Genomic DNA, 13,996 nt, shown 5'->3' on the forward strand with positions numbered 1-13,996 from the left:
TCACTTCGAGACGTCACCTCATACAAGTGACTATGGGCGAATACAATGCTAAACCGTGTTCACTTTAACGAGGTTCAATTGTCTCTACAATCCGTTTGGATGTAACAATGTATAAGAAAAGATAAAAGACAAATTCGATTATGAACATGAACAAAAACAACACTTTTATTTCATTTCAAAATCTAACATAAACTTGGTACACGTTTAAGTCCCATGGACGCAACATGTCCATCATGCTTGGCCCTGCAATAAAGGCTTGGTGAGCGGATCGGCTATGTTGTCATCCGTCCCAACCTTACAAATCGCAATTTCTTTTCTTTCAATGAAATCTCTTATTACATGATATTTTCTAAGTACATATCTAGATCTATTACTAGACTTTGGCTCTTTAGCTTGGAAGATCGTCCCACTATTATCACAATAGAGAGTGATGGGATCATTAGCGGTAGGTACTACTCTTAGACCTTCCGTGAATTGCCTGATCCACACAAACTTCCTTGGCGCCTTCGATGCTTTGCAATGTACTCAGCCTCCGTTGTTGAATCCGCAGTCACAGCTTCCTTGAAGCTTCTCCAGCTAACGGCACCACCATTAAGCATGAAAACGAAACCAGCTTGTGATTTCATGTCATCTCTATCCGTTTGAAAACTCGAGTCCGTGTATCCATTAACATGTAGCTCGGTGTCTCCTCCAAACACTAAGATAGAATCCTTAGTTCTTCTCAAGTACTTAAGGATGTTCTTGACGGCTATCCAGTGACTCTCACCTGGATTTCCTTGATATCTACTCGTCATGCTCAAGGCATACGAGACATCAGGACGTGTGCATATCATGACGTACATAATTGATCCAACAGCGGAAGCATAAGGGATCATCTTCATGCGGTCAACATCATGGGGTTCGGTGGGAGATTGAAACTTGCTCAATATAGTCCCAGTTATGATAGGTACCAAACCCCTTTTGGATTTGTCCATGCTGAACCGTCGAAGAATCTTATCAACATAAGACTCTTGACTTAGTGCCAATATCTTCTTGGATCTATCTCTATGGATTCGGATACCTAATATGCGTTGTGCTTATCCTAAATCCTTCATTTGGAAGTGGTTACCTAACCACTTCTTAACTGAAGATAACATCGGAATATCATTTCCAATGCGTAGTATGTCATCGACATACAAGATTAGGAACACAACATTGCTCCCACTAAATTTCATATATAAACATGGTTCCTCAACACTTTGAGTGAAACCATTCTCTTTTATAACATGATTGAATCAATGATTCCAACTTCTAGATGCTTGCTTAAGACCATAAATGGATCTCTTAAGTTTGCACACTTTGTTAGGATTCTTAGAATCAACAAAACCATCGGGTTGTATCATGTACACCTCCTTTTCTAAATGCCCATTTAGAAAAGCGGTTTTGACATCCATTTGCCATATTTCATAATCATGAAATGCGGCAATCGCTAACAAAATCCGTATGGATCTAAGCATGGCTACGGGGGCGAAAGTCTCATCATAATGGAGACCTTGGACTTGGGTAAATCCTTTTGCCACTAGCCTAGCTTTGTGGACATCATCCTGTCCTTCTATGCCATTCTTGACTTTGAAAATCCATTTGCATTGAAGAGGTCTTGCCCCTTTAGGCAAATCTACCAAATTCCAAACTTGGTTTTCATGCATAGAATCCATTTCGGACTTCATGGCTTCAAGCCATAAGGAGGAATTAGGACTAGAGATTGCGGCCTTGTAGGTGGTGGGCTCGTCACTTTCCAAAAGCAACACATCGAGTGTTCCATCTTCTTCGATAAGTCCCACATATCGATCGGGACGGTGAATAACTCGGCCCGTTCTTCTGAGAGGAGGAGGGGCAACCACGCTAGACGACGAAGGAACATCTTCTTGCGTCTCTACTTCGGTTTGTGGCTCTTGAACTTCATCAAGTTCAAAATTTCTCCCACTCTGTCTCTTAGAAATAAATTCTCTTTCTAAGAAGACGGCCTCGCAAGACACAAACACTTTATTTTCTTGAGGTTTGTAGAAGTAGTATCCTCGAGAGGTCGAGGGGTAACCTACAAAGATGCATTTTTCAGATCTTGGGGCAAGCTTGTTGTCGGTCTTTGCCTTGACGTAAGCATCACATCCCCAAATCTTCATATTGGATATATTGGGAACCCTTCCCGTCCACATTTCACATGAAGTCTTTTCGGTTGTCTTTGTGGGACTATTGTTCAAAGATCTAATTGCGGTTTGAATCGCAAATTCCCAAAACGAGTTTGGTAGCTCGGTTTGACTCATCATTGATCGAACCATATCAAGTAGGGTTCGATTTCTCCTTTCGGCAACACCATTGAGTTGTGGTGTTCCGGGTGGAGAAAGTTGTGATATAATATCACAACCTTTCAAGTGTGAATCGAATTCAAGGCTAAGATATTCTCCACCACGATCGGATCGTAGTGCTTTTATCTTTTTGTTCAATTGGTTCTCTACTTCGTTTTGAAATTCCTTGAATTTCTCAAAAGCTTCACTCTTATATTTCATTAAATAGAAATGCCCATGTCTACTCAAGTCATTGGTGAAGGTTATGAAGTAGTCATAATTTCCTCGAGCGGTGATACTCATTGGTCCACATACATCGGTGTGTATGAGTCCCAATAGTTCACTAGCTCGTGTCCCTTTACGACTAAAAGGATTACGAGTCATTTTGCCAAGAAGGCAATATTCGCATGTACCATATGATTGATAATCAAATGGTGTAATCACATTACTTGAAATTAATCTTTTGATGCGATTCTCGTTTATGTGACCTAATCGACAATGCCAAATGAACGATTCACTTGGGTCACTTGATTTGAGTTTCTTTGATTGAATGTTATAGATATCATTAGTCGGATTCAAGGTTTCTAAAATATAAATGCCATTAATGGAAGAAGCTTGGCCTATAACCAAATCATTCCTTGAAATAGTACACCGATTGTTCTTAATGACAAAACAAAATCCGTCCATGTCTAACATAGCGATAGAAATAATGTTTTTAGAGAGTGTAGGCACATAAAAACAATTATGTAAATACAACTCAAATCCATTAGGCAAAGCTAATACATAAGTTCCTTTGGATTCAGCCGCTACTCGAGCTCCATTTCCAAGGCGTAGATCCACATCTCCTTTGCTAAGCCTCTTCACGTCTCTTAAACCCTGTAAATGATTACAAAGGTGAGAACCACAACCGGTATCCAGTACCCATGTCGTAGTGGATTTATAATTTATATCAATAACATAAATTTCCTTAGGAATTTTACCTTTTGGAACGATGATTCCTTCCCTTATATTTCGCAAATATACGGGACAATTCCTAAGCCAATGTCCCATGCCATAGCAATAATGGCACTCATCATCAACTTGCTTGAAGTTTTTCCCTTTCTTTCCCTTCTTCTTGAACTTTTTGCCCTTTGAAGCAAGAACTTGATTGCTTGAGCTCCCACTAGTTTTGACATCTTTATCTTCCAAAGACAAAGATCCTATAGATTTTATGAGGCGGTCTTCCTGAGACCGGCTCACAAGAGATCTAGTAGTAGTAGGTGGTCTAGTAGAAGTGATGAAGTTAAGGTTTCCATCCGAACCTATCCCAAAATGAAGTTCTCTAGTAGTGTCGAAATCATTGTTGGAGCAAACGTTGTCAAAAACATTGTGGTATAACTCAATAGTTATCGGTGCGGTAGCGTTTGATGGATTCATTGTAATGAACTACGAGTATGGAGGAAAAGGAAATATTAACATTTGTCTTTTTAGTCATACTTGTAAATAAAATTTAAACAAGATATGAACATTTATATAGTGACCTCTACCCAACTATTATAAATGATTCCAAGATCCAAATTCATATTAACTTGGGCACGGTAGGGCCGATTCATCCCTTATCAATATAACTCGGTAGATTAACGCTTTAATCGATTCTACTTTTAGAACTCTTGGTCGATAAAATAACATTAAAATTTTTCTTTAGCCCGGAACACATGCGACAACGGTCACGAATACTTCCGTTGAGCTCAATCCAAATTTCGAATAAATGTGTCCATGATCCAAATCCACATCAACTTGGGCACGGTAGGGCCGATTCATCCCTTATCAACATGAATTTGGTGGATAGACATTTATCACAAACTTCCCCTACGTAACAAGGTTTGTACCCCGGTAGGGCCAAGTGCACTCCCTCGCGAAATAGGTTTTCATGGTTTCTACATTTTGGTAAGGCTAAGTCTCAATTGATTATTTTAGCGAGAGGTCATGTTAATTTATTATCTATCACGTTTTAAGTGAACTAAAGCGGTGAACTACGATAATTCTAATTGACACGGTCGACTAAACTCGATTAAAATGACAATGCATGGTTAAGTTATGGCGATTTAGCGATGCATGCAACATCTAAATAAAATGCATAGCATAAATTAAATCCTAGCATGGCCTTCCTAAAATAGAAAATCTAATTAACTATTACATATTCGGAAACCAACTCCATTGGTCCCTTGAACTTCGGTTTTGGCACGCATCTCGAGGTAACATCGTCTTTATGTATCGCCTTTTTGAGTGACACCGTCTTCAAAGAACTCCGAAATAAATAAATTACATAACAAATTACATAATTTCCTATTATACATTTGTAATTAAAATAAAATAAATCTATTAAATTACAAAACGGTGATACGAGATCACAATAAATTACAACCGAATCGATATTCCCATACATTTCGGGTAATACCAATTAAAACTAAGGCCATACTAAGTAAAATTACATAATTCAAAAATTACATAAAATAAAATTATGACAATCATAAATAAATTGCAGCATTATAATATGTATGAACATGCCCAATTTTATGCTAAATCGCCTTTAAGGAGCCAATATCGTATATTAATCGGTTTTTACGGATTTGTGTGATTCAAGCTTTTAAAATCACAATAAATTACATAAAATCATACTTATGCACAAGTTAATTACCCTAACCAACTTAGGACTCAAAATTAGTCTCCACTATCTATTTGACTATAATTAACTTATATTTCTTAAAATTGTTCATTATTGGACTCAAAATTACAATAAAAAGCCATAAACTTCAAATAATCACAAAAATTTCAAATAAATTTGAAATTTGAAATTTAAACTCATGAACATTTTGGAAAAATACCATGACACTCATAATGTTAAAAAAACTTAGGTTAAAATTCTGAAAATTTATCGGAAAAACTATGTTGCGGTTTATCGGATTTATCAATTATAATCATAAAAACATGAGAAAAATTATATTCATCAACTTTTCAATTTTATATCTGAAAAAGATAATAAAATGCAACATGTGACGTTTTTTCTTAGTCATGAAGTATGTTTTAGCAATTATTCACTAATTAAAGTCACTATTTATGCTATTTTCATCAAAAATTCATAAATCATGCATAAAGACTTCATTATATGCTATTATTTTACACAGATCTTGTAAAATTACATGTGACAACATACTAAATTTCTATGACTAGATTCGAAATTTATCTCATATTAACCTATTTTTCATTTAAATTCGATTTTTATCATGAAAAATCCATATTTAGAGCATAAAAACTTCAAAAATTCTGAAAATTTACAGGTCATCTAAAAATAAAATATGTGAAAACATATCCAAAAACCACTGGAAAATTCGAAGTTTAGCTAATTTTAGTCCGAAAATGAAATTTATTCATAAAATCACATTTTTAATGTCATTATTATATAAGATGAACAATAAAAATCCATAAATTAACCAAAATATCGTAAATAAATTTTAGGATCAGAAACTTTAATATGCATAATTGATTTCGTGATATATCATAATAAACACAAATTTATAAGTTTTATATGTTAATCGTATAACTCGGAAAAACTATAACCGATTTGTATGCAAAAAACCAAAGGCTCTTGATACTGCTTGTTAGAAATCTTTATCTCATTACTTAACATATTCATATATGTGATGATTTAATTTAGTAATAAAATTAAATATTGAGCTTATGCATGCAAACAATAATAAGAATAAGGAAGAAATCATCATTCTTACATTGGTGTTTCGGATCAAAAGGGCACAAGAGAGTTCTCCTACTCACTTGTTCTTGAGCTCCCCTAAAATGGATGAACAAAGGATTCAAGTATAGAATCCCTCCCAAGGAATAATACCCAAGATATTCTCTTAACAAAATTAATATTATTAGTACTAGAACAATATTAATTTAAATAAAATGACCCAAAATATTTTTGGTCATCTTGGAATTTCGGTCAAGAGGAGGAAGAAGAAGGAAGAAATATTTTTATCTCTCTAAAAATATTTTGATGATGTTAGAATGAATAATAATAATAGTTCTTCTCAAGATAAGTGTATGTACCAAAAACAAACCCTTGGCATGGAGGGTTGGAAAAACCGGTTATGGGAAGGGAGAAGGGCCAACGCATAAGCCTCTATTCTTCCCAAGAAAAGATTAGGCTTGCATGGCTAGGAGACTAGGCTTAATTATATTGTTTTCCACTCACAAATTCAACATAATATAAACACCATACTCCCTCCTAATTTCGGTCCAAATGGGATAAAATGGGTCCCATTTTATCTTTGTCAATTTGTCAATTTTGTCAATTTGTCACATGTTATAAGTCATGTAAATTTGTCATGTATTTTTAACATATTAAAAATCAACGTATTAATAAAATACGTCATGTACAAAATCGACTTAGTAATTCACAATTACTTGTACCAAGACACTTTACAAATTGTAAATTACAACATCTTGTATTTACAATAAATTATTCATTCAGTTCAATTTTGTTTCCTGTAAACAACAATTTCATCTAAGTAATAAAACAACTCGATCACTTAGACCGTATCTTATTTAATCAAATTATAATGATATACGTAAATATCACTTCCAAAATGTCCGTCAATTTTAAGTAATTTAATTAACCAGTATCGTCATACGATCAATTAAATAATCAATTAAGAGTGTTATCCTTTAGGTATGACCTAAGGGGATCAACTGATCACCACCGTCGCATGACAGTAATGTCAAACTCTAGTCAGCCAATCATTACCGATTTGTGTGGACCAGTTGACAGTAAAAATACTTCCCAAATGTATTCTTTAAAATGAGATTTAAACATGTGGTCATCATGATCGACAGTTGTGATCGCATTATTGTCGGAGGACACATATTCCAACACTAACGAGCAAGCATTAAGCAGAGACAAGACCAAGGACCCGAGTGAAATAAATCAAGTTTATGGGAAATGAAGGACAATCCCCACGAGCCCATGTTCAATCCCCACAGATTATTGGACGACAAAAGACCAATGGAAAGGAGTAACAGCTGAACTCGTACGAGCTCAGGCAGAACTGGAACTCGTACGAGTTTAGGCTGAGCTCAAGGGAGTTCACCAGCAACTCGCTCGAGTTCTTATGTAGAGACTAACATTTCAGAGCCAGTTCCCACGAGGTGCACTCGAGTCTTATAAGGAGTTATCAATGACCATTTGCCCATTAATATTAAGAACTTTGCATTACTTGTTATTTAGGATTTATGAAGATAAATGCCACGAAAATTTTACATGATTAACATTCTTGTCCTAAATTGATTTTAGGTCATTTTGATGATTTATGGTATTTTTGTTGCTTTTTAATATAATTATTAGTATTTTATTACATTTTATTGAATAAAATGACATTAAAATGCTAAAAATAGTTAGACTATGATTGTGACCTTGAATTGTTTACACGACCTCACATGCATATTTTACAAGTTGTATATAAATTTTAATATAAAATGGTTTTATATATCATGATTTATGATTTTTACAAGTTAAAAGTCGATTAAATGGAGGTATTTATGTTAAAAATGGTTAGACCTTGTTCCTGCCTATGAAAATTTAGTATAATGTCACATGCAATATTTACACACTGTATGTAAATTTTTAGATCAAATGATTTAATTTTGCATGATTTATGATTTTTAGATGTAAAAATCGAATAAATAGTGACTATTTTAGCCAAAAATAGCTAAATTTAATTTTATGGCTTGAAAATTTTTCCCAATGTTGTATATGTGATATGAACATCAGATCTAAAGTTTCATGTCAAATTTCGTTTAATTTGGATAGTTACTAATTTTTATGGAATATAAATTGATAAATAGCAACTTTAATAGTCATAAGTGTAAATTCGAATTTTGAGCTTAAAATTTGTCATTTCCAGGTTCCAGAAACTTATTTAGAATATTCAAAATTTTAATTTTTATTTATTGTATATTTTTTACAATTAATTTGGAATTAATGGGTTAAAATTATGTTTTATGCAATTTATTTGTGAAATAAGTTAAGATAAATTAAAAGGCACATTTTTATTAAAATTTTGGGATGTTGGGAATTTTCCAGAATATACAAAATTTTGATTTTGATTTTTCGAATTTTTATGACTTTTTGGGAATTATTTCCTTATTATTTTGAATAATAGTGATTAAAGAGCAATTGTATAATATCAAGTTGAATTATTGTCAAATGTTTAGTGAAGACTAAATTTTGAGTCCTAACAAGATTAGGGTAATTAACTTGGACATAGATTTGATTTATGTAATATTGTGTGATTTTAAAAGTATAAAGGTCACACTAATCCATAAAACCGGAACGAATATACGATATTAGCTTAAATAGGGCGATTTGGTATTTCACATGACATGTTTCATACATATATTAATGCTGCATTTTAGTATGATTGTCATATTTTATATAATTGTTTGAATTATGTAATTTGTACTTAGTATGGCCTTAGTTTTTAATTGGTATTTCCCGAAATGAATGGGGATATTGATTCGGTTGTAATTAATGTGATCTCGTATCACCTTTATTTTATATAATTTTGTTCTTATTTTATATTGTATAAAGTAGAAAAGCTATGTAATTTATTCATTCTGGAGTTCCTTGAAGACGGTGTCATTCGAGAAGGCGGTCCATCAAAGACGGTGTTACCTTGAAGTGCGTGGCATATGAAGTTCAAGGGACCAAAGGAGTTGGTTTCCGATTTTGTAAATAGTTTATTTGATTTACTATTTTAGGAAGGCCATACTAGGATTTTATCTTTATGCTTTGCATTTGTTTTACATGTTTGCAAGCATAGCCAAATCGCCATAACTACACATGCATATCATTTATCGAGTCATCGACCGTGTCAATTATAATTATCGTAGTTCACCGCTTTAGTTCACTTAAAACGTGATAGATAATAAATTGACATGACCTCTCGCTAAATTAATAATTGAGATTTAGCCTTACCAAATAGTAGAACCCACGAAGCCCAATTTCATAAGGGAGTTAATACGGCTTCATCGTAATACAAACCTTGTTACGTTGGGTAAGTGGGTAGTAAAATGTTATTACATCGAAATTTGTATTGAGCTCAACGGAAGTATTCGTGACCGTAGTCGCATGTGTTCCGGGCTAAAGATAAATATTAGAATAATTTTATCGACCGAGAGTTCTAAAAGTAGAATCGATTAAAGAGTTAATCCACCGAGTTATATTGATAAGGGATGAATCGGCTCACCGTGCCCGAATTAATATGAATTTGGATATCGGAATCATTTATAATAGTTGGGTAGAGGTCACTATATAAATGTTTGAAACTTGTTTAAAATGTTTGCAAGTATGATTAAAATGACAAATGTTAATATTTCCTTTACCTCCATGTTTGTAGTTTATAAATCGCAATGGATCCTACCAAAGCAACAACACCTATTACCATTGAGTCTTATCCTAACTTATTTGTCGATATTTGCTCAAACAACAATTTCAATACTACTAGAGAGCTTCATTTTGGGATCGGTTCCGATGGAAACCTTAATTTCGTTACTTCCTCCATTCCACCTACTATGACTAGATCTTTTGTGAATGTGTCTCGGGAAGACCATCTCACTAAATCTATGGGATCCTTATCTTTGGAAGAAAGGGATATTGAAACTAGTGGGAGTCCTAGCAAGCAAGCTCTTGCAATTAAAGGAAAATGGTTCAAAAGGAAGGGAAAGAAAGGTAGAAAATTCAGCAATGGAAGCAAAATGGCTAGTGGGACTAACAAAGGAGCCAAAGTTGATGATGAATGCCATTATTGTAATGACATGGGACATTGGATGAGGAATTGCCCCATATATTTGGGAAATATTAGGGATGGACTTGTTATTCCACTCGGTAAAATTCCTTCTGAAATTTATGTTATTGATGTAAATTTTACTTCCACCACAACGTGGGTATTAGATACCGGTTGCGGTTCTCACCTTTGTAATCATTTATAGGGGCTAAGAAACGTGGAAAAGCTGAGCAAGGGCGATGTGGATCTCCGACTTGGGAATGGAGCTAGAGTAGCGGCCACCTCCAAGGGAACTTATGTACTTGTTTTGGCAAATGGATTTAAGTTGTATTTCCATAATTGCTTTTATGTACCTTCTCTTTCTAAGAACATTATTTCAATTGCTATGCTAGACATAGAGGGCTTTAATTTTGCCATTAAAAACAATTGTTGTATTATTACTAGAAATGACTAGGTTATAGGCCGAGGCTCTTCTGTTAATGGCATTTATGTTCTAGAAACTTCAAATCCAAGTAAAGACATCTATAACATAGAATCCAAGAGACTCAAATCAAGTAATCCAAATGAATCGTACATTTGGCATTGTCGATTAGGTCATATTAACGAGAATCGCATAAAAAGATTAGTCTCAACTAATGTCATCAAACCATTTGATTTCCAATCATATGGAATATGCGAATCTTGCCTCCTAGGCAAAATGACTCCTATTCCTTTTAGTGGTAAAGGGACTCGAGCTAGTGAACTATTGGGACATGTACATACCGATGTATGTGGACCAATGACTATCACCGCTAGGGGAAATTATGATTACTTCATAACCTTCACCGATGATTTAAGTAGATATGGGTATATCTACTTAATGAAGTATAAGAGTGAAGCTTTTGAGAAATTTAAAGAATTTCAAAATGAAGTAGAAAACCAATTGAACAAAAGGATAAAGGCACTACGATCCGATCGTGGTGGAGAGTATCTTAGTAATGAATTTGATTCACACTTGAAAGGTTGTGGCATCGTGTCACAATTCACTCCACCCGGTACACCACAACTTAATGGTGTTGCCAAAAGGAGAAATCGAACCCTACTCGATATGGTTCGATCCATGATGAGTCAAACCGAGTTACCCGACTCGTTTTGGAGATTTGCAATCCAAACCGCAATCAAATCATTGAATAATAGTCCAACAAAGGCAACCGAAAAGACTCCATATGAGATGTGGAAAGGAAGGGTTCCTAATATATCCTATATGAAGATTTGGAGATGTAATGCTTACGTCAAGGCAAAGACCGACAACAAGCCTGCCCTATGATCCGAAAAATGCATCTTTATTGTGGGAAATATCGATATATTTCATCAAGAAAATTCGGATTATAACGAAATTATGAAATATGAATTAACGAGTCATAAAAGAAATTGCATAAATAAAAGAATAGAGATTAGAATTAACCTCCGGTCCTAGCAATTTGGCCTAAGAACAAATATCAAGATCGATATTCTCCTAATCGTTGCACCCAAGATGCTCCGAGAAATGCCTCTTTCTTGCTAGAAAGAAAACCGTAATTTCTAATAATTTTGGAGTAGTTTTTAGGGTTTTGATGAGAGTGTTTTTTGGTCAAAAATCAAGTGAGAAAAATGATCCCCTCTATCCTCTTTTAACCGTGCAAAAGGGACAGGAATAGGGAAGATATTTTTCTCCTTTTTTTCTTCTTCCTTAAACCGTGTAAATTCCAACCAAATAAAGGGAAAAATCTTCTTATTTTAGGTTGTTATCATATTGTATAAAATGTGTATAATTATCAATTGTCATTTATGTCGTCACGTATTAATAAGTCTACACACAACAGTTTGTAGTCGATTTATTAATACCGGTCTGTCAACATTTATTATGACAATTTCGTATAATATATACATTAACTATAAATATCGCATATTTGTAATTTGCTAATTAAATATAACCGTTTATGTTTAATTACGAATTAACAACTTAATTCGTTTAAGCTAACATTATATACATTAATGAAATATAACAGTTTATATTCAATTTACGAATTAACAATTAATTCGTCTCAGCTGATATTATTTAATTGTATTAAATAATCGTCTCATCATCACATTGACTAACTTTTTAGTCAAATACATGGACTAACCTTTTAGTCATATAAGGCATCAATGTGATTATATTTACATATAATCACATCTCTCAAACACATCCTTTAGGTGTGACTTTTAGGGACCAGTTGATCACCGCCATCAGTATGATAATAACGTCAAACTTCTAGCAAGCCAACCGTTATTAGTAAACGTTAATCAACTGATATAAATACTAAGTATACCCTGTGAACCTATAAGAGATTTATACACGTTATCACACCCTGTGAACCGATTCTCATATCCTTAATTTCTCCCACTCAATGTAAAACAATTTGCAAAATCCGTATTCACAAAGGTCGTATTTTACAAGTGATCAATATCAAGAGTGGTTTTCCCGACTAGAGAGTAACTTAACTGATAAACGAATCATCATTCGAGCATGGCCATGCATTTCAGTTACAACTCCTCGAGTGGCCCTGAGAAATGACTAAACCAGATAAAGGTTGGATATTTTCTTCAACTCGAATCCTGCAGATATAAGCACAGTATGAAATGACTCAGTAAAAATCTGCTTAGCCTCCTATTATGGTCGACCATGAGAAAGAAACCAAAGTCACCTAAAAACTGCCTTAATCTCAAGAGACAGTCGATAGTCAAAAGAATCGACTCTAGGAACACAATGGAAGTCCAATCCACGACCTGGCACCGAATGTTTTTAAACATTTAGGACTCCATTACGTTCTCACAATGTCCTACGAGGTATCGTTATAACTCGCATCTGTGATCGATCAGCCAACCGTTTGACTTATGGCTCGTTGAACCCACCATCAATCAACTTCACAATATAATAGCCAGAGTTATCAGCTCATGTAGGCGATTACGGACCAAAACAAATATAATTTAATTCAGTTCACTTTGTGGCGTTCAATGTTGTCGTACAATCCACATGAAAAACAAAATATGAAATAATACGATGAAGTTATAAAAAGCATATGAAAAAGAAAATGTATCGAATCCATAAGCAACTAGTACAACTCAGGAACACGTTTAATTCCCATGGAAATAACGTGCCCTTCATGCTTATCATATTTCAATGGTTTAGTGAGAGGGTCTGCGATGTTGTCATCCGAAGCAATCTTGTCAATCACTATCTCCTCTTGCTCCACGTAATCACGGATCAGGCGAGCCTTCCGATGTACATGTCTAGACTTGTTGCTAGACTTAGGCTCCTTGGCCTGGAACATGGCACCTCTATTGTCACAATAGATGGTGATTGGGTCATTCGAACTAGGAACTATGGTTAGTCCTTGTAAGAATTGACGCATCCATATAGCTTCCTTTGCTGCTTCTGAAGCGGCATAGTACTCGGATTCAGTGGTAGAATCTGCTACAACTTCCTGTTTGGAACTTTCCAACTGACCGCATCACCATTAAGAGTAAAGACGAATCCAGACTAAGATTTCGAATCATCTCGATCCGTTTGGAAGCTAGCATCTGCGTAACCTATTGCACATAGCTTAGTATCTCCTCCATAAGTCAATGCCCAATCCTTAGTTCTCCGTAGGTACTTAAGGATGTTTTTAACAACCATCCAGTGTGTTTCACCTGGATTACCTTGGTACCGACTCGTCATACTCAATGCATATGTCATGTCTGGACGTGTGCATATCATGGCATACATGATTGATCCTATGGTTGATGCATAAGGAACACGATTCATGCGTTCGACCCCTTCCGGTGTCTTGGGTGACTGAGACTTGCTCAAAT

The sequence above is a fragment of the Silene latifolia genome, chromosome 10 (assembly GCF_048544455.1).
Source record: "Silene latifolia isolate original U9 population chromosome 10, ASM4854445v1, whole genome shotgun sequence".
Lineage (NCBI taxonomy): Eukaryota > Viridiplantae > Streptophyta > Magnoliopsida > Caryophyllales > Caryophyllaceae > Silene > Silene latifolia.